Here is a 23,428-nt window from a genome sequence, read left to right as displayed (position 1 = left end):
CTTCAATGTCTGACCAAGCTCTTAGCACTCCACAGTGCCTGCTTCAGCCTTCTTCATGGCCATTGGAACAAATTGTTCTTATCCACCCATTCTGCTGGAAGAAGTCTTCCCCTACTTGGGATAGGCATAATAGAATTTACCTTGCAGGGTTGTTGTGAGGATCAAATAAGATAGCACGTGCAGTGCTTTGAAAAATTTAAAGTGTTATAATAGGACTAGCTATTACTTCTACTACTACTACTACTATTATGACTACTACTTATTAATAATAACAATGACTCCAAGCTTCTTCCAAAAATAAAGTCCCATCTTTTAAATGCTAATATAATTTTTTTAGATATTGGAACCAAGGAGTGATTTGCTGGTAAATGTTTAACAATGGACATTCCTGAAGAAAAAAATGGACCTTCAATACACTCTTTTTTTTCCCTGGGGCAATGAGGATTAAGTGACTTGCCCAGGGTCACACAGCAAATAAGTGTCAAGTGTCTGAGGCCAGATTTGAACTCAGGTCCTCCTGAATCCAAGGCCGGTGCTTTATCCACTTTGCCACCTAGTTGCCCCCTACAATACACTCTTAAGTTAAATCTGTATTATTAAAACATTTTCGTCATCAGTTTAAGACTAGGCAATCAACAAAATGATAAATCAAGTCCTGATTTGTATTTTTTGCCAATTTCTAAGGTGTAAATATTCCCACTGAAAAATTAACAATTGGCTCTCTCAAGCTGGCTCTAGCACTCCCTGGACCAGGGGGTCAGGTCAATGAGCTAGAAAGGCCAGAGTGTCAAAGGTAGAAATACCATCAAAATCAGTATACTTGTACTTCATACCCAACATAGTTACTGTGAGGAAAGTGCTGTGTAAACTGTACTATATGCTCTGCAGCACGGTATAGTAGAATGAGGACTGCCTTTGGAATCACAGAACCCGGGTTCAAATCTTACCTCTGCTACTTCTTACCTGTGTGACCTTGGCTCAAAGAAGCATAGATTTAGAGCTAGAAAGGCTATTAGAGGCCATCAAGTTTCCCCTCCCCCATCTTGAAAATAAAGAAACTGAGGCACAGAGAGGATAACATTTTCCCCCAGTGTCACAAAGCTAGCGTATATCTGATTGAATACAGATACTTATGACTCCAAGTCCAGTTCTCTATCCAGGTGGTGGTAAGGGTGGGATGGGGAGGGGGGTGTCAATTAATCTCTCTGGACCTTAATTTCCTCATTTGTAAAATAAGGACTAGATAAGTCCAGAAGTTCCAGCTCTATATATACAATCTCTTTTTCTTTTTTTTTTCTTTTCTTTTTGTGTGTGAGGCAAATGGGGTTTAGTGACTTGCCCAGGGTCACACAGCTAGTAAGTGTTAAGTGTCTGAGGTCAGATTTGAACTCAGGTACTCCTGACTCCAGGGCTGGTGCTCTATACACTGCGCCACCTAGCTACCCCTATATATGCAATCTCAAAAGTGAATGATTACCACTGAGGCAATCAAGACCCAGAAATAAGATTGAATGCAGTAAAATGGGACCAAACACAGAGGACAAGGGCCATGGAGTTTCAATTTGATCCAGTAGGAGACAAAAAGAAATTAATGTTGATTAAAATCAGCATCTTCTTCCAAATTTGTACTTTAGATTTTGGGAACACTCTGACATGCATTTATTGTGCAAATGTTAAAGGGAGTGACTTCTATTAGATGTTTCCTTAGAGTCCCATTTGGGAATATGACAGGTTCTGGAGCAAGATTATGCTGGAGATAGCTAAGAGTAGTGAGAGCTGATGGTTAAATTTTTAGTATGAGCCTTTTCACCTCAGAAATTGGCAAATGTGATGAATGAGGCTTGATTTATTATTTTGTTTGTTGTCTAGACTTACAAAAAAGGTGGAAATATTAATAAGGCAGATTAAATTTAAAAGTTATGTCCTAAATGCACCCTTTTTTAGAGAGCCAGTTTATTAAATATCTACCAACATAGCACTGTATTGGAATGTCGTGTGTGTGTATTACCAGTACCATCAGCATGCACAGAATATTATGGCTTTATTGGCTGTGCAATACCTACAAGTTGGAATAGATGGACTCTGGGACCCCTTTTAGCTCTGAGGCTACCTCCATTCTCTGGATCTCAGTTTTTTTCATCTGTAAAATGAGGGATCGGATTGCGGCTTCTGTGTGACCTGCTAGCTTTCAGATCCATGATCCTATGTCCCCTTATCATAACCCAAAAAGTTCATTGGGGATGGGGGTGGGGAGCTGATTGTTCTTGCTTTAGAAACATTCTATTGACCCTACCTCAAAATTTTCCTTTCTAAATCTTTCATTCCAGAAACTTCTGTGCCTTACACTTACAGAGACAGGAAAAAGTGACTAAAAACTGACGATAGCCTAGAAATGTTACATCTCCCACTTTTTCCTCTCAGCTTTCCACTTGTGGCTTAAGAGGATGAGCAAGAATCACAGAAGGAAAAGTCAATAACAATTTTCAGGGGAACAATAATAAGCTTGAAGTTATATCATAGAATTGTAGACTCAGACTTAAAAGGGGTAAATTGGCCAGTCCCAAGCCTCTGCCTGCCTGTGATATCAGAGATGGGACCCCAATAAGAAAAACCTAAGACTTCCCCCTCCCTAATGTCCCTTTCCTAAAGTACATGGACTGCCCTAGGCATGGCTATACTGGTATTTGCTGTAATTGCTGCTTGTCCTTCATTCTGCAAGAGGACCATGACATTGGGTTGATGTCATAATTTACACTGAATTGGACTTGAGAGGGATGGCTGTGCAAGGTCACCAACCTCACTCTCTCCTCCTCCAAAGTCATCTGGGTCCAGTGGTGATATATATATATATATCCCTCCCAGATATATATATATATATATATATATATATATATATATATATATATATATATATATATATCAGGACAACTGGAGATGGCTCAGGATGTTTAAAGCAATTTGGGTTAAATGACTTGCCCGGAGTCATACAGCTAGTAAGTGTCTTAGGAGAGATTTGAATTCAGGTCCTCTTTACTCCAGGGCCAGTGCTCTCTCCACTGTACCACCTGGTTGCCCCATCCTAATGTTTGGCACTACCTTAAGTATTAATGACCTACTATCCTAGTTTGAAAGCACTGGTTATCTCTCCTTGCTTGGTTTCCATTAACTGCCGTGGTATGTTGGAGATGAGGCCTCACTCATATGCCACATAAAATACGGGTGGCTGGAGAGTTGGTGGATTTGAGTGCATTGAGAACCAGGTGTAGAATCTCTTTCTTCCTCCTACCATAACCCCCAAACCATTATGCCCAAGGTACAAAGATTTCCCCAGTTATAAGCCTACTTTGTTGTTTCTGCCCCACTATGTCCCCATCTCTAATGTCTCTCTTTTTTTTTTCACTCTTAGAATAGAATTTTATTTTCCAAAATATATGTAAAAACAAATTTTAACATCAATTTAAAAAGAAATTGTTCCAACTTCTCTTCCTCCTCTATTCCCACCCCCACTCACTAGAACTCAAGCATTTCAAAATAAATTATACATGAGTAGTCATGGAAAACATTACCACATTAGCTAGGTTGTGAGAAAAAAACAGTCAAAAAACTCCCAAAACTTCAGACTGAGGAATTGTCAAAGAGAAAAAACATTTTTTTAAAAAATGTGTTTCCAGGGGCAGCTAGGTGGTGCAGCGGACAGAGCACCGGCCCTGGAACCAGGAGCACCCGAGCCCAAATCTGGCCCCACACACCCACCACCCACCAGCCAAATGACCCCGGGCAAACCACCCACCCCCAATTGCCTCACCAAAAAAGAAAAAAGAAAAAAGAAAAAAAATGTGTTTCCATCTATTTCAGATACTATCACTTCTTTCTCTGTAGATGGGTTGCCATTTTCATAAGTCCTTCAGGGTTATATTGGACCATTGCCTTGCTGAAAATAACCACATGCTTCCCAGCAGATCATTTTACACTATTGCTGTTATTTTGTATACAGTGCATTTCACTCTGCTTCAGTTCATGTAGGTCTTTCCAGGTTTTTCTAATAGTATCCTGTTCATCATACCCTAAATAATGTACCTTAAACTTGACAAAGAATTTTCTTCGTATTAGCCCAGCAAAGTCATCATAACTATTTCCCTCCATCCTATTCCCTTCCCATGATATTTACTCTATTTTCCATCTTCTTTTAAACTATTCCTCCTCAAAAGTATTTTACTTCTGACTGTCCCCTCCCCTACTCTGCACTCCCTTTTTTTTCACCCTTCCTTCCTTATCCTCTTCCCCTCATACTTTCCTGTAAGGTTAAATAGATTACTCCTCCCAACTGGGTGTGAATGTTATTCCCTCCATGAGCTAACTCTGATGAGTTTAAGGTCTTTGAGCTAATTCTATGTTCCAAATTTTCTTCCTCCCTCTCTCCTCAACCCTCCCTATGAAATCAAGCAATTCAATATTTCATACTTGTGCCGTTATGCAGAACATCTTCACCTTCCTTGAAAGTATTTTGCTTTTTATTACTCTCTCCCAGAATCTGCCCTTCCCTCCTTCCCCTCTCCCCCCCCCCTTATCTCCCTCCTCTCCCTCAGGGCAAAATATATTACTATACCCACTTGAGTATGTATGTTAGTCCTTCTTTGAGTCAATTCTGATGATATTAAGGTTCAATCACTCCCCAATTCCTTCCCCCTCTTCCCCTCCCCTCCATAAGCTTTTTTCTTGTTTCCTTCATATGAACAACCTCTCCCCAGACCATCTCTCCCTTTCCCCCTCCCCCAGTCTATTTCTCCTACACCTCAACCCTATTTTAAGGATGTCATTATGGGTTAGTTAGGTGGCACAGTGGACAATGCACCAGCCCTGGACCCAGGAGGCCCCAAGCCCAAATCCAGCCCCATACATAAGACACCCCACAAAGAACAAAACATAACTTCCCTTCATATTCAGTTCAGACCTGTGTCCTCTGCATTATCTTCCCATATAGGAATGTTAACAGTTTGATCTTTTAATATCCCTCATGAAGTCTTTTTCCTGTTTATCTTTTTATGCTTCTCCAGGGTGTTGTATTTGAAAGTCAAATTTTCTATTCAGTTCAGGTCTTTTCATAACAAATGCCTGAAAGTCTTCTTTCTCCTTGAAGTTCCATGTTTGCCTCTGAAAGATGATGCTTAGTTTTGCTGGGTACATGATTTTTGGCTGTAGTCCCATTTCCTTTGCCCTCTGGAATATCATATTCCATGCCCTCCAGTCCTTTAATGTAGAAGCTGCTAGATCTTGCTTTATCCTTATTGGAGCTCCACAGTATTTAAATTCCTTTTTTCTAGCTGCTTGCAATATTTTCTCCTTGACCTGGGAGTTCTGGAATTTGGCTATAATATTCCTGGAGGTTTTCCTTTTGGGATCTCTTTCAGGAGGTGATCGGTGGATTCTTTCAATTTCTATTTTAGCTTCTGCTTCTAGAATATCAGGGCAATTTTCCCTCACAATCTCTTGGAGGATGGTGTCTAAACTCTTGTTTTGGTCATGGTTTTCAGGTAGTCCAATGATTTTCAAATTATCTCTCCTAGATTTATTTTCTAGGTCAGCTGTTTTTCCAAGGAGATATTTCACATTGCCTTCTATTTTTTCATTCAATTGGATTTGCTTTACTGTGTCTTGGTTTCTCATAAAGTCACTAGCTTCCATTTGTTCAATCCTAATTCTTAGGCAATTATTTTCAGCAGACAGTTTTTTAATCTCCTTTTCCATTTGGCTTTTCAAACTGTTGACTTTTTTCTCATGACTCTCCTGCATTGCTCTCATTTCTTTTTCCATTCCTTCCTCTCTTTCTCTACATCTTTGTTCTATCTCTCCTACTTTCTCTTCAAAGTCCCTTTTGAGAGCCTCCATGGCCTGAGACCAGTTCATATTTTTCTTGGAAGCTTTGGATGTTGGAGCTTTGACCCTATTATTATCTTCTTCTTCTGAGGATGTATTGTGGTCTACCTTTCCCCCAAAGAAGTTTTCGATGGTCTTCTGCTTTCTCTGCCTACTCATCCTGGCTTACTGTTTCTTGGCTTTTTACTCCTTAAAGTGTAGCGCTGCTTCCCGGACACACCGTTCGTGCTACAGCGTGGCCCAGGGGGTGATTGGGCTTCTTCTCAGCCTGCCTGGCTTGTGAGTCATCACAGCCGCTTTCTCTTTGACCCGGAAACAGAAGTCTGATTGAACTCTGATTCTCTATGGTCGGAAGCTTGGCGTGCTTTTACCCCTCCCCCACTGGGCCACCACCACTAGATTCAGCCCGCTGGTTCAGACCCAGGGCGCTTTGCCCCAACTCCAGCAGATACTGCCTCCACTTCACCCTGGCCTACCTCCGAACCCCCTCACCAGTCCATAATCGGAGCCTCAGAAGCTGCTGGTGCTGAAGACTCTGACGTGTTGGAAGCACTGTCCCTGGCTGGGTCTGGATGGCACGCTGAGCTGTTCAGCCTGATCAGTAGGTGATCAGAATCGCCCTCTTTTGCGGAGAAACAGTCTCACTCTGTTCTTATGTGCATTAGGCTGTTCTGGGTTTTGATTTTTACCGCATTATTTGGGCGTGAATGGACGGGTTTATCTGGAGCTTGTGGGAGTCACAGCCTCTCCTCCGCCATCTTGGCCCCATGCCTCTAATGTCTCTCTTAAACCTTCCTTTGTGTGAATTAAAACACACCCATAATAAATACAGCAGCCACATATTTTTGTGAGTTCAAATCCAACCTTGGTCACTTACTATGTGACCCTAGATAAGTCACTTAACCTTGTTTACCTCAGTTTCCTCATCTGTAAAATGAGCTGGGGAAGGTATTGGCAAGCCACTCTAGTATTTTTGCCAAGAAAACCCCAAATTGGGTCACAGAGTCAAACAGGATTGGAATGACTAAACAGCAGTAACAAAAATAATGAAGACATCATGCTTTCTCTATGCACTGGTGTTTTTGCAAAACCTCATTAAAATTCCCAAACTGCTGCAACAGACTTGAGAGAGTGACCAACCAGCCTCTCTTTGATCACTTCCCATTACAAGAAATACAACAGCAACAAGAACAACAATCAATTAGCATTTATAGAGCAAGGCACTTTATGAATATGACCTCATTTTATCCTCACTAATCCCCCTGGAATAGTGCTATTATTATCTTCATTTTACAGATATGGAAACTGAGGCAAACAGGGTTAAGTGACTTGCCAAGGGTTGTCTGAGGCTCGATTTGAACTCAGAACAGTGAGTCTTCCTGACTCCAGGCCCACCTCTGAGGTTACTCTGAACTTTGGTCTTTCAGGTCCAGCTCTCTATACCACCTAGTTGCGTGCTATGGTGCTACTCACCTCCTAAGATAGCCAGGTCCACATTTGCAGGGTTAGACTTCTCTTTCATTGAGAAGAAATCTACCTCCCTTGAAATGCTTCCTGTAACTTTCACGTGTGTTCCCTCATTTGATCCTCACAAGGTCTCTGCATCTTGTTGCCTCACTGCTAAGTTTGGTAATTAGGAATTTTCAGATGGAAGGTGCTATCTTTGAGGGCATCAAAGAGATTCCATGTTCTGTGGGCGTTATTTATCAGCCTAACCTTGAATGTACTCAGGGATGACAGATAACGAGTCCCATAAGCCCCCTCGGGACCAATCCATCCCCCCACCCCTGCTCAAAAAAACAAGCAACAATAACAACAACAACAAAAAAACAAAAAACTTATAGTCAGAGATCCCAGAGCCTTCAGAATAGAGTTTAATTCCCACAAGGATTCAGATGTAAAAGGAAGAAGGCCCATTTTCCACTCTGACAGGCCTTCAAGAGAGCTCATCTCATATGCTAGGACGAGAGCATCAAACTCTGATTATCATAAGTGTCATTTCCAGAGCAATTGCTATTAAAAAGTCAAGAGGTAAGTTGGAGATGGAACAACTTACTTTAGAAAGTGATTTCATAAAAGCACAAAAATAGAGCATGGAGGGGTGGGGGTAGGGATGAAACGCAACCTCACTCACTCCTCTGCTGGGCGAAACAGTGACACTCAAGCTCACTGCCATGGTAGAAGGCAATCCCCAGGGGACAAGACCCTCTCTCTCCAAGCAGACAAAGCTACACTCCCTGCCCTCCCCTGCATTTTCGTGTTTTAATTGCAGTTATTGGAGTAATGCTGCAAGAATTATGTCCGATGCGTTGGTGTAGGTCTGCATTTATAAATGTCATTTTGCACAGGGTGCTTCGTAAAGATTAGCCCGCTCCATCATTTCCTCTGTGTCAATCAATGATATGTGATTCTTCACTCATTGAATATTTTAAGTCCTCTGTGAATCTTTGTCAGTGCCCACTGTATTGCCCTCAGGTGATATTAGCTATTTCTGCTACCCAGTTATAGAAGATACATGACCCAAAATTTGTTAGCAAGTCCCATATTGTTTTCCTGGTACCAGTCTTGTGAACAGATTCTATTCAAACGTGGTTGAATATGATTAAAAATCTGTATTTGGGTCTGTCTGGATTGAGAACAGTAGAGGGAGCACTAGATTTAGAATCAGAAGGCATGGGTTCAAATTCTAGGACTTCCTTTTATTATGTGTGAGATGCTTGGGATTTGCCAGTAAAGTTGCAGTTCTCTGTGAGCATTACAGCATGTAAATTATAAGCATTAGAAGAGTTAGAATTTTAAAATTGGGTTGAATGTAAGAAGGAGAAAAAGAGGGTATGTCTAAAGCAGATCTTAAACCAGAGTCGGCAAAATAAATAAATAAATAAATAATACGCTGATCATTGTATTTCGATATAATTGATCTCCTTTGTAATGCAATGAAATTTGTTTTGTGCATTCAAAAGCAATGTTCTGAGAAGGGGTCCTTAATATTCACAGACTGCCAAAAGGGTTCATAACCCCAAAATATTAAGAATTCCTGTTTTAGAGCAACAGCAGAATAGGCTTCCCAAAACAAAGAGAGGGTTTTGTTGTTGTTTGTTTGTTGTTGTTGTTTTTTGTCTTTCTTAGACTACCACACTACATTTTGGGGAATATAGGATCATAGATGTAGCTAAGTTACTTCTTCCTCTGCACCTCATTTTTCTCATCAGTTAAGCCCTGAGATCTCGTCCAGTCCCAACTTTCTATAATACTGAGAGTTAGTAGAGAAAAAGGTGAGTAGAACCTGGTCAATATCACCTTCTGACTCACTGCTTATTCAGAAACACTTTACTTTTGAAGGACACAGTGATGGTACAGGAAATTGCATCCCGCAGTAGAACATAAAAACCAATGTAATAAGTTTCTCCTAAATTACTCCAAAGCTGATGTGTATTTTCCTTCCACTGCCCCCTGGCTCAAAGTCAATGAAAAATAAGCAACACGTAAGTAGTCATCTCACAAGGGTGTGTGTGTGTGTGTGTGTGTGTGTGTGTGTGTGTGTGTGTATACACATGTGTGTGTTTGTGTGTTTAACTTTGCATCAAACTTGAGACCCCAAGGCCCTTTCAATGCCAGAAAGCCAAATATAATCTTTTTTTTTTTTTTTTAATAATGGCATAGGCATAGGCATTAAGTGTTACTAATTAACATGATTGGATGTTGCACTCTACCCAATTCCCTGGCTGGCCCACATGGGCTTTGTGTCAATGAACAAGTGATCAACCCTCTGCTGTTAGTTATGCTATGAGTTCCATGTTTTTCAAGAACTTTTAGAGTGTGGAGGAAGCGATTGAATGAAGCGTCCCTTTTATCATCAGTATGCATTCAGACTTCAATGTCAGACTGACTGGAGGCCAGTCAGCTCCATAAATGAATGAATGAATGAACGAATGAACAAACAAATGAATGAAGAAATAAACAAACAAATGACTAAATAAATAAATGACTGATCAAATGAATAAACAAAGAAATAAATATAAAAATTCAACAAATAAATAAGTGAATAAAGCAAAGAAAGAAATAAATAAATAGGTGGATTAATTAACTGATGAGTGAATAAGTAAGTGGAACAGCTTCTTTTTTCTTTTAAGTAAAATCTTTAGTCTGAGCCCTACAGAAAATTCCACCCCATGCTTACGAAGAATGAACCTGAATAATTTCTAGCACCTCTGCTGCCTGCAAATAATTTGATGGGTATTGTTAAGAGGCATGGCATTGTAGCTCATGGGAACTCTGTGTGTGTTTGTAGGCTTAGAGGAAGCTGGGGAAAGTGGGGAAAATTAAAAAAATCCGTTTCATGGGAAGGCTTATGGGATACCTGCTACTGTCATATAATGGCAGATTGCATTAGGATGTGATGTTGGTCTAGATTCTGAATATGTTGACTTTATCTTTTAATAATGTATTTCATTAGGGAATGGAATGATCGGAGTTCCCTGAAAATAAAATGCATTTTTCATAGGCAGCCCCTCTATTCAATAGATTTGAATGTCAGGGGGAAAAAGAAAAATCATTGGTTGTCATTTCTCTTCTTTTTCAAAAATTGTCAACCAGGAAAGAAGTGAAGAAGTAGAACAAAGATGGAAAGGGGGAGGGGTGGAAATGGTGACAGGTGCTTTGCTTATCTGGAAAAATGGCTAAACTGTCTGAATAGCTCCAAGATAGACTTCCTCTTTCTTATTAGAATTAATAAAATCTCTTCTGTTACCTCTTAGAGCAGAGTTTATTTAACCTGTAATTTTAAGATCTGGAAAATCCTCAGTTTAAAGTAGAAAAGAATCTATTTTCACTACCAGGCTGAATAGACAGATGAGCCAGTAAGAGAGCAAAAGTACAAACCAGTTTTCCACAACACTAACCTGCCATCCTGATTTAAAAACAAACAAAAAGCCCAAATCCTTGTTCTCTCAGTGCCTTTGGAATCCCAGAGAGAGATTCCAAACTAAAGAATGTTAACCTAAGCATCTTTGCCATCCTCCTTAACTTGTAACTAGAAATACAAAGAATACCCAAATATATTACTAAGATGGGGGGTTGGGGTATGTGAGAAAGCTAAGAAAACATCAAGATCAGCAAAATGAGAATAAATATATAGGTACAGAGACAGACTATCGAACATTTACATAGGGTGTCCCAAAGGGCTTTGTTGTGTTGTTTAGTCATTTGGTTGTGTCTGATTCTTCGTGACCCCATGAACCATAGCATGGCAGGACCTTTTGTCCTCCACAATCTCTCAAAGCCTGTTCAAGTTCACGTTTATTGTTTCCATGACACTATCCATCCATTTCACTCTCTGACATCCCCTTTTCCTTTTGCCTTCAATCTTTCTTTAACATCAGGGTCTTTTCCAGTGAGGTCTGTCTTCTCATTATGTGGTCAAAGTATTTCAGCTTCAGCTTTAATATTTGACCTTCCAGTGAGTAGCCTGAATTAATCTCTTTAAATATTGACTGATTTGATCTCCTTCCTGTCCAAGAGACCAAAAAAAGCCTTCTCTAGCATCACAATTCAAAAGCATAAATTATGTGGCATACTACTTTATAATCCAAATCTCAGAGCCATATACTGTTACTGGGGGAAAAAAAAACAACTAAAAGGCTTACTTATAATTTTAAGTTGTTAAAGCTTTTCAGTCATAAGATTTTGGGTCACTCACTCTGTTTTTTGTTTGTTTTTTTTGTTTTTTGGTGAGGCAATTGGGGTTAAATGACTTGCCCAGGGTCACACAGTTATTAAGTGTTAAGTGTCTGAGGCTGGATTTGAACTCAGGTACTCCTGACTCCAGGGCCAGTGCTCTATCCACTGCATCACCTGTTTGTTTTATGCAGGGCAATAAGGGTTAAGTGACTTAGTGACTTGCCCAGGGTCATGCAGTTAGTAAGTGTCAAGTGTCTGAGGTTGGATTTGAACTCAGGTCCTCCTGAATCCAGGGCTGGTGCTTTATCCACTGTGCCACCTAGCTGCCCCCGGGTCACTCACTCTTGAATGTTGGGTCTAACTTTAATCATTCATTCAACAACAAAAATTGATGACACATCTACTATGTATAGCATACTGTGCTGGGCATTTGGGGAACTATGAAGATAAATAAAACTTGGTTCCTATCGTCAAGGAGTATACAATCTAGTACTGTAGAAATCTGTACAGCATGTAGGACAATAGTGTGATATGGTGGATAGAGGGCCAGCCTTGCAATCAAACTCAGAAGACTTAGGTTTAATCCCTGACTGACATATGTTTGCTCTGTGACCATGCACAAGAACATTGTAATAACTGATGCAACTTCCTCAGTTATAAGGTACAGGTGAATTGTGGATCTGTGTCTGTGGAGGGAATTTCCAAATCCTTCAAATTCTCTACAACAATGAAACTGGAATAAAATGATTTCTAGTGCTAATTCTGCCATTTGCTCATCGTGTGACCTGAGGCAAACTAGTTCTTCACTTTGGGTTTCAGGGTCCTTATGTATAAAATGAGGGAATTGACTAAATGATCTGTAAGTTTTGACAGCTGTAATGTTTACAGATGTGGACATTCAACAAAAAAAATAGTCAATCATGCAATTAGTTACATCATTGTCTCTCCATGTTATGGTGAGGAAAATGTTTATGTAGTAGCCAGGGAGTCCTGGGTTCAAGTCTGGTCTCTCTGCAACATTGGACAGGTCACTTAACTCTTCAGTGGCTCAGTCAACTTTTCTAAGATGATAAGTTGCAGAGAAGTGGCTGCCCTGCATTGATAGAGGGGATTTCTTTTCTTTTCTTTTCTTTTTGTTCTTTTTTCTTTTGCAGGGCAATGAGGATTAAGTGACTTGCCCAGGGTCACACAGCTAGTTAAGTGTTAAGTGTCTGAGGCTAGATTTGAACTCAGGTCCTCCTGAATCCAGGGAGGGTACTTTATCCACTCCACCACCTAGCTGCCCGTGAGGGGATTTCTTTACTCCTGAGTTCCCTATACAAGTAAAACTATAGATCTAGTCCCTGTCCCTATATATTATATGTGTAAACATTCACATATACACATTTACATACATATATACAAAATATACAGGGTATCTCAAAAGTCTTACTGTATTTTTAAGCTAGTAAAGTTTTAAATTGCACTAAGAATTTTGAGGAAATAATAGAAACATACCTACAAACATGCATGAATACATACATATACATGTAATCTCCTATTTATTGTCCATGCATATGTGTATATACACATATATACATGTATGACTACACACACAATATGCAGTCAGTTTTAAGCTATTAAAGTTTAAAACAGCACTAAGACTTTGGGGACTAGAGAGAGACCTATGTACATGTGCATATACATGTGTATATACACATAAATGTATGCATGTAAATGTATCTATGTATATATGAGCATGTGTGTATTTGCATATACACATAGAGAGGAAAATATTTTGGTATTCATATAAACCTCTCTATGTTATACTGAGATCCTTCATTTATCTACCTGTTTGTTTATTCATCCACCACCACCGGCCCATTTATTTTTTTATTTACTCATTCATTGACTTGTTTATTTATCTAGGAACACTTTATTTCAAGGATCTTACCCAATTAGTTATGAGTGGCTTGGGTTTGGGTTCTTTTATTGTTTTTTCTAGGAATATTCAATGATCAAAACAAAAAGATATTTCCCAATACTTTAGCTACATCAAAGGCAGCTTTATCAAACTCAAGGCAGGGCACAAAACTATATGACTTTGGGGTAAACTAAGTTCAGAAGTTTTTCTTTGCACCTCCATAGGCCTTCCAATAACCTCTTAGGCTGCTTCCAGCCCCAAACCTATGATCCTATGAATTCATGTCACATGTTCTAATAATGATAGCCTTTGAGCATAATTCACAACCTTTCTTAATAACTCTCCCAAATTCTAGTGCCTTACTTTATATTTATTCAGTACTTATCCTTTTTATTTATTCTACATATATTTCTATAGACACGTCATTTCATCATAAAGAATAAAAACTCTTTGAAAGCAGAGACTATTTTCTTCTTTGTTTTTATAGCCCTAGCACCAAGCATATTATTGGCTCATAGTAGGTACTTAATAAATTCTTTTCATTTGGCAAATGGCATAATTTTTAAAGTAACATGACATCACATTTTAAGATTATCTTTATCATCACTTTTGCCAACTTTGCCAATTTGCCAAAAGTTAATGGGGAGATACATGATGGGAATAAGTAGCTTGCAACACATTTCCAGAGATGATCCAATGCAAAAATATAAGGATTATGTGTCAACGAGAAAATGTATTGTCAGAAAAGCAGGCAGGCCAGTGCTATACTGGAGTGAAGGTTATCAGCCCAAGGGCTACAATCCACAATTCCCTTCAGGACAGGGTGAGTCATTTTGGTTGGATCTTCTGTGGAAGATCTTTGGGAGAAACAGGACAAGAAACCATACATGGTAAGGCATAGATGGGTCATGATCTGCATAGAAAAAGAGAATATATTTTTATTAGGGAAATCACAGATACATTGCAACACTGGAATAAACAAAAGGCAGAAAATGATTTGATCCATATGCATTTATTAAACACCTATTTCACAAAGCTTTGTGAAATAATGACAATTGATATGCCTTTCTTTATCTACATCTCCTTGGTGCAAAGGAATTTCATGAAAACCTCTGACTTTAAAAATGATTTTAAAAGCCCATTTTTACAGAAAAGGTGTAACTAAAATGTAATGTAATAATATTTTGCAGTAAATTGTTATGTTAAAACACAAGCTTTTGGGGCAGCTAGGTGGCGCAGTGGATAGAGCACCGTCCCTGGAGTCAGGAGGACCTGAGTTCAAATCCAGCCTCAGACACTTAACACTTACTAGCTGTGTGACCCCGGGCAAGTCACTTAACCCCAATTGCCTCACTAAAAAAAAAACAACAAAAAAACAAAACACACAAAAAAAACCCCCAAAAACCCCCACAAGCTTTTAATATAAAATATTTGCTTTAAATGGAAAAGTTATTGCTGCCCATCTTTCCATTGCATCTATGGGGTTAAATAAGCAGAACCAAAAGAACAATTATAAAACATCATACTACAATAATATAAATGAAAAGATCACTAAGAGGTGATTAAACAAATAATGAAAAAATCAATTAGGAGCTTAGAGAAGTGATACTGAAATATATCTCTTCCTTTTCCATTAAGAGGAAGGGAACTTCTAGTATAGCCACTATTGCATAAACTTGTCAGATAAAATTGCTTGTAAACAGGATGATGTTGGATTCTGGTTTCATATCCATTTTGCTACCCTCTCTTTTTGTGAATGAGTTCATCCCATTCATGTTCACAGTCACAGTTATGATTGACAAGTATTTATTTCCTTCCTTCCTTCCCATTCTCTTTATACTTGTCCTCTTTTTTAAACCCTGACCCCCCCACTTTAAGAGTTTGTTTTGCTTCTGACTAGTACTTCCTTTCTTCTATCTTCCCTCTTATTTCTTCCCTACTTCCATTTTTTACCCCTTTCCCTACTACTTCCCTTTTTGGTAAGATGAATTTTTGAACCCAGTAGCATATGTAGGTATATTCTTCTCTCCCTCAGATAAAATTTCTATAATATATAATTTTTTTGGTGAGGCAATTGGGGTTAAGTGACTTGCCCAAGGTCACACAGCTAGTAAGTGTCAAGTGTCTGAGGCCGGATTTGAACTCAACTCCTCCTGACTCCAAGGCCAGTGTTTTATCCACTGTGCCACCTAGTTGCCCCTATATCATATATTTTTGATTAATTATGTTTCTTTGTCCCAAGGGAGAGTTCAAAATAAAGAGAAATAGGAAATTAATGTGATGTGAAGCAAAATGACATCAATGAAACATATGAAACCTGTATATCCCACACACAAGGAAGTTGAGTTTTATCTTGACCTTTTTTTTCATAACAGGACCATACAATATGAGAGGAAGGTAATGTGGTACAGTGGAAAAAACAATGACTGAAGTCAGAGCTTGTTGTTGTTTTGTCGTTTCAGTCATATCTGACTCCTTGTGACCCCATTTGGAATTTTCTTGGCAAAGATACTGAAGTAGCTTGCCATGCCCTTCTCTAAGAGTCAAGAGTCACCTAGTTTCATATCTCTAACACTTAAAACCTTGGGCATGTCACTTAACTTCTCTGGGTCTTGATTTCCTCCTCTGTGAAATGAAAAGGGCTTGATTAGATGATCTCTGAGGTCTGATGCAGCTCTAGGATCTTTTATAGAATCTTAAAATGTTAAGAGTTAGAAGAGCTGCTAGGTGGCACCATGGACAGAGGGTTGAAATTGGAGCCAGGGAGAACTGTATTCAAATCTTGCCTTAGACACTTATTGTGACCCTGGACAAGTCATTGAACCTCTTTCTGCCTTGATTTCTTTATCCATAAAATCAAAATAATAACAGTACCTACCTCCCAGGGTTATTCTAGTAATAAAATCATATAATTGTAATACACTTTGCAAACCTTAAAGTGCTATATAAAAGTTAGCTATTGTTATTATCATTATTGTCATTATTATCTAACTCTTTGTGGCATAGCTCTTGCTCAAAGAGTTTTCTAAGCTAAAAATGAAAAAAAATAAACATACATGTCTTTCCCATTTACATTATAGACAGTATATCCAAATTATATAAAGAATCCACATCTTGAAAGTTTCTTACATGCTTGCTGCCAAAGAATCTTCTTGTTTGGGGAGGACACAGTCTGCTGAAATGTCAGCTGTAACTATCCAGGGCAAGCTTGTTCCCTAGCAAGTCACCCATAATGACAATACAAAAGGTCAAGGGAAGAGATTTGCTGTGAGACCTTGCAATTTTTCAATAATCCCATCTGGGCTCATTGGATAAAATGGCTCAGGGAAAATGATTTGATTATTACTTTGAACACCAGTCCTATCGTGTCAGGAGGAAGTCTCCAAAATACACAGACACCATCATGACTTCAGTGACCACTAAATAGCAGAATCACAGAATGTCAGAGTTGGAAGGGACCTTAGAGATCATCCTGAACAATTCTCTCATTTTAAAGGTGAAGAAATTGAAGTAAGGATAAGTTAAGTGATATGTCCAGCTTCATCCACCTTGTTACTTACAGAACTAGGGACTCAGATCTGAGTTTCTTGACTTCCAAGAAGTCAGGTTCTTAACCTCTCTGGTTTTTTTTTGGGGGGGGGGGGACTGTCTCTTGGCTTTCAATCTCTTACCCTCTATTCAATATGAAAGAAAAGAAATCTTAGAGTTTTCCATGCCTATCTACATAAACAATCAAATTAAAATATTGATTTCTTTTTTTTTCCAGGCAATGGGGGTTAAGTGACTTGCCCAGGGTCACACAGCTAGTAAGTGTCAAGTGTCTGAGGCCGGATTTGAACTCAGGTACTCCTGAATCCAGGGCCGGCGCTTTAACCACTGCGCCATCTAGCTGCCCCCTTAAATATTGATTTCAATAGGATAATATAATTATTTACTAAATATTCTCCATATCCCTTGGCAAGTTTCTCATATTCCCTGCTGGGAATCCCTGCTATAAGGAAAGGTACATACCAAACTTAAAAAAATTAAAAGATACTTCAAAGTATTTCTCACTCCAGATCTCATAGTACTCATGTTCACCTGATGGAATCTCATCACCATACCTCTCAGCCTACATTGTTGAACAAGACTAAACTTATATTAACTATTGGTTCCCTGGCTAAGACACTTATTCTACCAACCAGAGTACTGTTCTTCAAATTCTAGCTTCAGTGCACTGAATTAGTGCTATAGGCAATCGTGCCATGGGAGAATTTGGCCCATTAAGTATATGTCACAGTATAATTCTTTTAAAGAGAACATGGAGACAATGTTAAGGGCTAAGTTGCTCTAAAACTAAATAAAAGTAAAAGTAACTTAGCCCAGAAACAGTGTTTTTTTAATTAAATGAATTAGATATTATACACTCAATATGTTATCTATTATTATTAATATATTATATAATATATGATGTAGTATAGTCATATCATATAATATGTAATGTAGTGTGTGTGGCCTCTCCCTCTTTTATGCCTCTTGTCATGAATTTCCTTTGTGATAAAAAATTGTTTAAGCAAAATCAACACTTACAAGCTACCATGTCTGACAGTGTATAACATATTTCATACCCATGGTTCCCAATCTTTCAACCTAGAGAAAGGGGACACATTTCCTTATCTCTTCTCTGAAGCCAAGATTGGTCACTATAATTAAGTATCCTTTGGCAGCTTTGTTTTCTTGTTGTTTTTATTCACTTCAGATTAACACTATGAAATGGACAATCCATGATTGGAATCAAAAGGCCTTGGACAAATAACATCTACAGAAACTTAACAAACATTATGTTAACAAAGAAGCACCAAATACATAACTGAGTCATGTAAATTTATTTATGGAAACAAAGATTTATTGTAGCAATTCCAGATCAGGGCATCATTACCTTCAGAAATTACCAAAGAATTAGTTATCTGTAAAGATAGGGATGAATGCAAACTATGCACAGAAACAGTTAAAATTGTTAAGCACATCACTATAGGCTGTAAAATTATAGCACCTGCTAAAGACGTAGCAAGATGACTTGGTGGTAAAAACTATATATCAGAAGCATGCTATATTTCATGAACTGATAGACAAATCCTTATATTACAAAATAACAGACTTCAAAATACTTTGAGGAATTTATCCAATCAACTGTTCTGGATACAGAGCATTATCACAGAACCAGCTGTTGTCCAGAGTTGAGCAGATATAACGCTGATCCATAAAAACTTAAAAATGATATTTAAATCAATATAACCATGTAAAATATTAATAATCCCTAAAAGACATTGAAGGAAGATTTTTCAAAATTTAGAGACAAAACAGGATCAAGGGGGAAAAATGTGAAAGAAGGCAGCCGAGCAGAACTAGATTTCAAACAATGTTTCAAAATGTTAATCATAAAAAAATCTGCTACTGGTTAAGAAATAGAGTGGTGAACCAGTGAAATAGATTAAGTATACAATACAGAGTAAATAATGGTTATCTAGTGTTTATTAAGCCCCCAAACTCCAGCTTTTGGGATAAGAATTCACTATTTGACAAAAATTTCTGGGAAAACTGTAAGATGGTTTGGCAGAAATCAGGTATAGACAAAAATTTAGTACCATATAACAATATAAGGTCAAAATGTATACATGATTTGACATAAAAGGTGATATCATAAGGAAATTGGGGCAGCACTGAATATTTTACCTGTCAGATCTATGGATAAGGGAAGAATTTATAACCAAACAAGAGATAAATAACATTAAAAGATGTAAAATGGATAATTTGGATTATATTAAATTAAAATTAAAATATAGTCAAGATTAGAAGGAAAGTAGAAAGCTGGGTAGGGAAGGAAAATTTATAGCAAGTATTTCTGATAAAGGCCACATTTCTCAAATCTATAGAGAACTAAGTTAAATTTAGAAAATTTATTTAAAAAAAAACAAAAACAAGAGCCATTCTCCAATTGATAAGTGGTCAAAGGATGTGAACAGGCAGTTTTCAGATGAAATCAAAACTATCGATTGTCATATAAAAAAAAAAGCTTTAAATCACTATTGATCAGGAAAATGAAAATTAAAACAACTCTAAGGTACCACCTCCCACCTATCAGATGGGCTAACATGACAGAAAAGGGAAATGACAAGAAGGTATACAGAAAAATCAGGTTACTAATATATTATTGGTGGAGTTATGAACTGGTCCAACCATTCTGGAGAACAATTTGGCAGAGCAAGAAGGCAGCCTAGCAGTACAAGATTTTAAACTATGTTTCAAAATGGTAATCATCAAAACAACCTGGCACTGGCTAAGAAATAGAGTGGTGGGTCAGTGGAATTGATTAAGTACACAGTGATCTATAGGATCATATTAATCTGGTGTTTGATAAGCCCAAAGGCTCCAGCCTTTGGGACAGGAACTCACTATTTCCAAAAATTGCTGGGAAAACTGGAAGACAGATTGGCAGAAATTAGGTATACACCAAAATCTAACATCATATGTCAATATATACCCGAAGGGCTATAAATCTGTGAATACTCTTTGACTACCTAATACTAGGTCTTTATCCCAAAGAGATCAAAGAAAAAGGAAAATAACCTATATGTACAAAAATATTTATAGCAGCTCTTTTTGTGGTGAGAAAGAATTGGACATTGAAGGGATGCCTATCAATTGGGAAATGTCTGAATAAGTTGTAGAATATAATTATAATGAAATATTGTTGTGCTATAGTCAATAATGAACAGGAGGGTTTCAGAAAATCCTGGGAAGACTCATATGAACTGATGCAAAGTGAAATTAGCAGAATCAAGAGACCACTATACACAGTAACAACAATATTGTAATATTGATCAACCGTGAAAGACTTAGTTCTTCTGATTGATACAATAATTCAAGACAATTACAAAGGGTTCATGATGAAAAATGCTATTCACCTCCAGGAAGAGTTAATAAACTCTGAGTGCGGGTTGAAGTATAATTTTTTTTCACTTTATTTTTCTTGCTTTGGGGTTTGTACAACATAGCTAAATACATTTTTCATAATATCACATGTATAATTAATATTATATTTTTGGCCTTCCCAATGGGTGGGGGAAGGACTAGAAGGAGGAAAAGAATGTGGAACTCAAAATTTTAGAAAAGGGAATGTTAAAAATAAACAAATAATAAATTTATTTTTAAAGAAACCAAAATTTAGAGAAAAATCAAACTCACATTGTGTTTTTTTTTTCATTTTGGAAGAGGACCAATGACACCTCAGGGTGATATCTTGACTCAGGCATGAATTGGATTTAAATGAGGCAGAGTGCACAAAGTGGCCAGCCTCACTCTCTCTTCCAGAGTCATCAAAGTCCAGTGGCAGGACAGAAGTCAGTATGACTGACAGTGATGCAATGGATGACCATGGTGTCTTTGATGTCTGACCAAGCTCTAAGTCCTTCCTCCACCTTTCTGGCCATTTCAAACAAATTGTTCTCATCTACTCATTCTACCATACAAAGTCTTCACATGCTTGGGGTAGACACCCCCTACTTCACCAATGGCTTTGAGGCCTATAGGAATAGCATGAAGTACATATCATTCCTATCATCCTGTCTGTTATTAGATTTATCCCAAGGAAGCTTTCAGTGAGCCTAATGAAGATGAACTTACGTCCTATTACTTTTATTCAACTACAAAAAGCAATTGTTATGTTAAAACGTCTAATAGCAAAATAGAGGAGCAATAATAACAAGTCTGCAAAAGTGATTTACAAATATTATTTCATTTTTCCTCACAATAACCCTGGGAAGTAGGTATTATGAATACTCCTATTTTATAGATGAGGAAACTAAGAAGTTAAGTGACTTGTTCACGGTCAACTAGCTAGTAAATGTGTGTGTGTGTGTGTGTGTGTGTGTGTGTGTGTGTGTGTGTGTAAATAATAGCTAGATAATCATTTGAACCAAGACCATTTCTCTTTGAATACCATCAAACAAGTGAAAAGAACAAAGAATATCTTTATTCTCTTTGACCCATTAATGCCACTGCTATGCATATATCCCCAAGGAAGTAAAAAACAGAAAGGTCCCATATATATACCAAAATATTAATGAAAGCACATTTGAAACAGTAAAAAACTAGAAACAGAGTTGGTACTTATCTGTTGAGGAACGGCTGAACAAGCTATGATATAGGAACATAGCAGAATATTATTGCTCTATAAGAAATGATGAATATGAAAAATTCAGGGAAATTTGGGATTTGTTTTATGGACTGATGCAAAAGGAAGAAAGCAGAACCAGGAAAATATACATAATGATGATAATAACATATGAAAACAACACTAAAAGGCAGTTAAATTGAATTGAATTGCAAGCTAATCTTGATGCCCCCAAACAGATGATGAAACACATTTCCTTTATCTCTATAGAGAAGTTGGACTCTGTGGGTACAGAATACAGCACATACTATCAGACACATTTGGTTTGTAAACTCATTTTTTTAAAATTGGTTTGTATGCTTTTGTTTTTTGCTTAATTAGAAAACTGTTGTTGTTATAAGGGAAGGTTCACCCTTTGGGGTGCGGGTCATTGAAATATAGGTGCATATGACTAAGATATAAAAAGTAAAAAGCATTAATTACCTGTTAGCTCAATTATACTATGAATGTTAGGGTTTTTTTGTTTTGTTTTTTGGTGAGGCAATTGGGGTTAAGTGGCCCAGGGTCACACAGCTAGTAAGTGTTAAGTGTCTAAGGCTGGATTTGAACTCAGGTACTCCTGACTCTAGGGCTGGTGCTCTATCCACTGCGCCACCTAGCTGCCCCTAAATGTTAGTTCTTAAGATACTAAAAGGATGTTAGTAAAAGGGGATCACTTCTTATCGACTAACCCACCTTCTGAAAATAGTGAGATTATGAGCTATTTCCATTCAGTGTAGGAAGATGAGAATTTTGTATTTCTACCTTTCATTCCCATATTTTCATGGTTGACTTAAAACTTCCTCGTTGTAAAAAAATATTTTCCCGCCTTTCCCTAAGTCACAAAGATGATGCAGCTGAAGCAGGTGGAGGAAACACGCCCAAGGGTTGAAATGCCACATTCTCAATTTTAACTAAGATTGTATTTGCCCACAGTAATTCTTTGCAGCAGCAAGCCTAGGGCTAATTCAAGTGTTTGAGTGGGGCATTTCCAGCTCTGCTGAGGAGGTAGTAGAATCAGACTCCAACCCAGAGACCCTAGGAAACTCTAAAGTTAAGACAAAAGCTACAGGCTGACACTCTTGTCTTAATGCTGGAAGTTGCTTAGCAACAGTGTCAAGTTGTCAACTTGGTGATAAAATCTCAGCAGGGAGATCAGAAAAAGCCAATTAAAACCATTTTTTGTGTGTTTTCCTTTTTGTTCTCATAATTTCATTTAGTTCCAGCTGCCCTTAAATATCGATTAGGGACCCTGTCTAAGTCACTGAGGACTGTTGTTTGGATGGTACCTTGGATTTCCCTCCTTTGTATTCAGAAAATATGTCTATCCTATGGATGCTGTAACCTGAGCATTAATTTTTGTCGTAACCACATCACTAAATATGATTGGGGTTGGGGAGGAGGTGCTGAAGAACATTGAACCATTCATCTTCTTCAAATGGTTCCACTATCCAATGTCATTGAATTATAAGATCATAGATTTAAAATAAAAAGAGACCTCAAAGGACATTTAGTCTGCCCCCCTCATTTTGCAGTTGAGGAAACTGAGACTCAGGGAGATAAAGTGACTTGCCCAAGGTCACAAAACTAGTAAGCATCAGAGGGAGGATTTGAATTTAGATCCTTTTATCCATACACTGAGTTCTTTACACTGCACTGTGTGGGCTCTTGGCCAAAGTCTTTAGAGCAATGCTTCTTAACCTTTTTGCATGCCATAGACTCTTTTGGAAGTCTGTTGAAACCTATGGACCCTTCTCAGAATAATGTTTTTAAATGAAACA

The sequence above is a fragment of the Dromiciops gliroides genome, chromosome 1 (genome assembly GCF_019393635.1).
Source record: "Dromiciops gliroides isolate mDroGli1 chromosome 1, mDroGli1.pri, whole genome shotgun sequence".
Taxonomy (NCBI): Eukaryota; Metazoa; Chordata; class Mammalia; order Microbiotheria; family Microbiotheriidae; genus Dromiciops; species Dromiciops gliroides.
The sequence above is the reverse complement of the archived record's forward strand: the minus strand, read 5'-3'. Positions refer to the sequence as shown.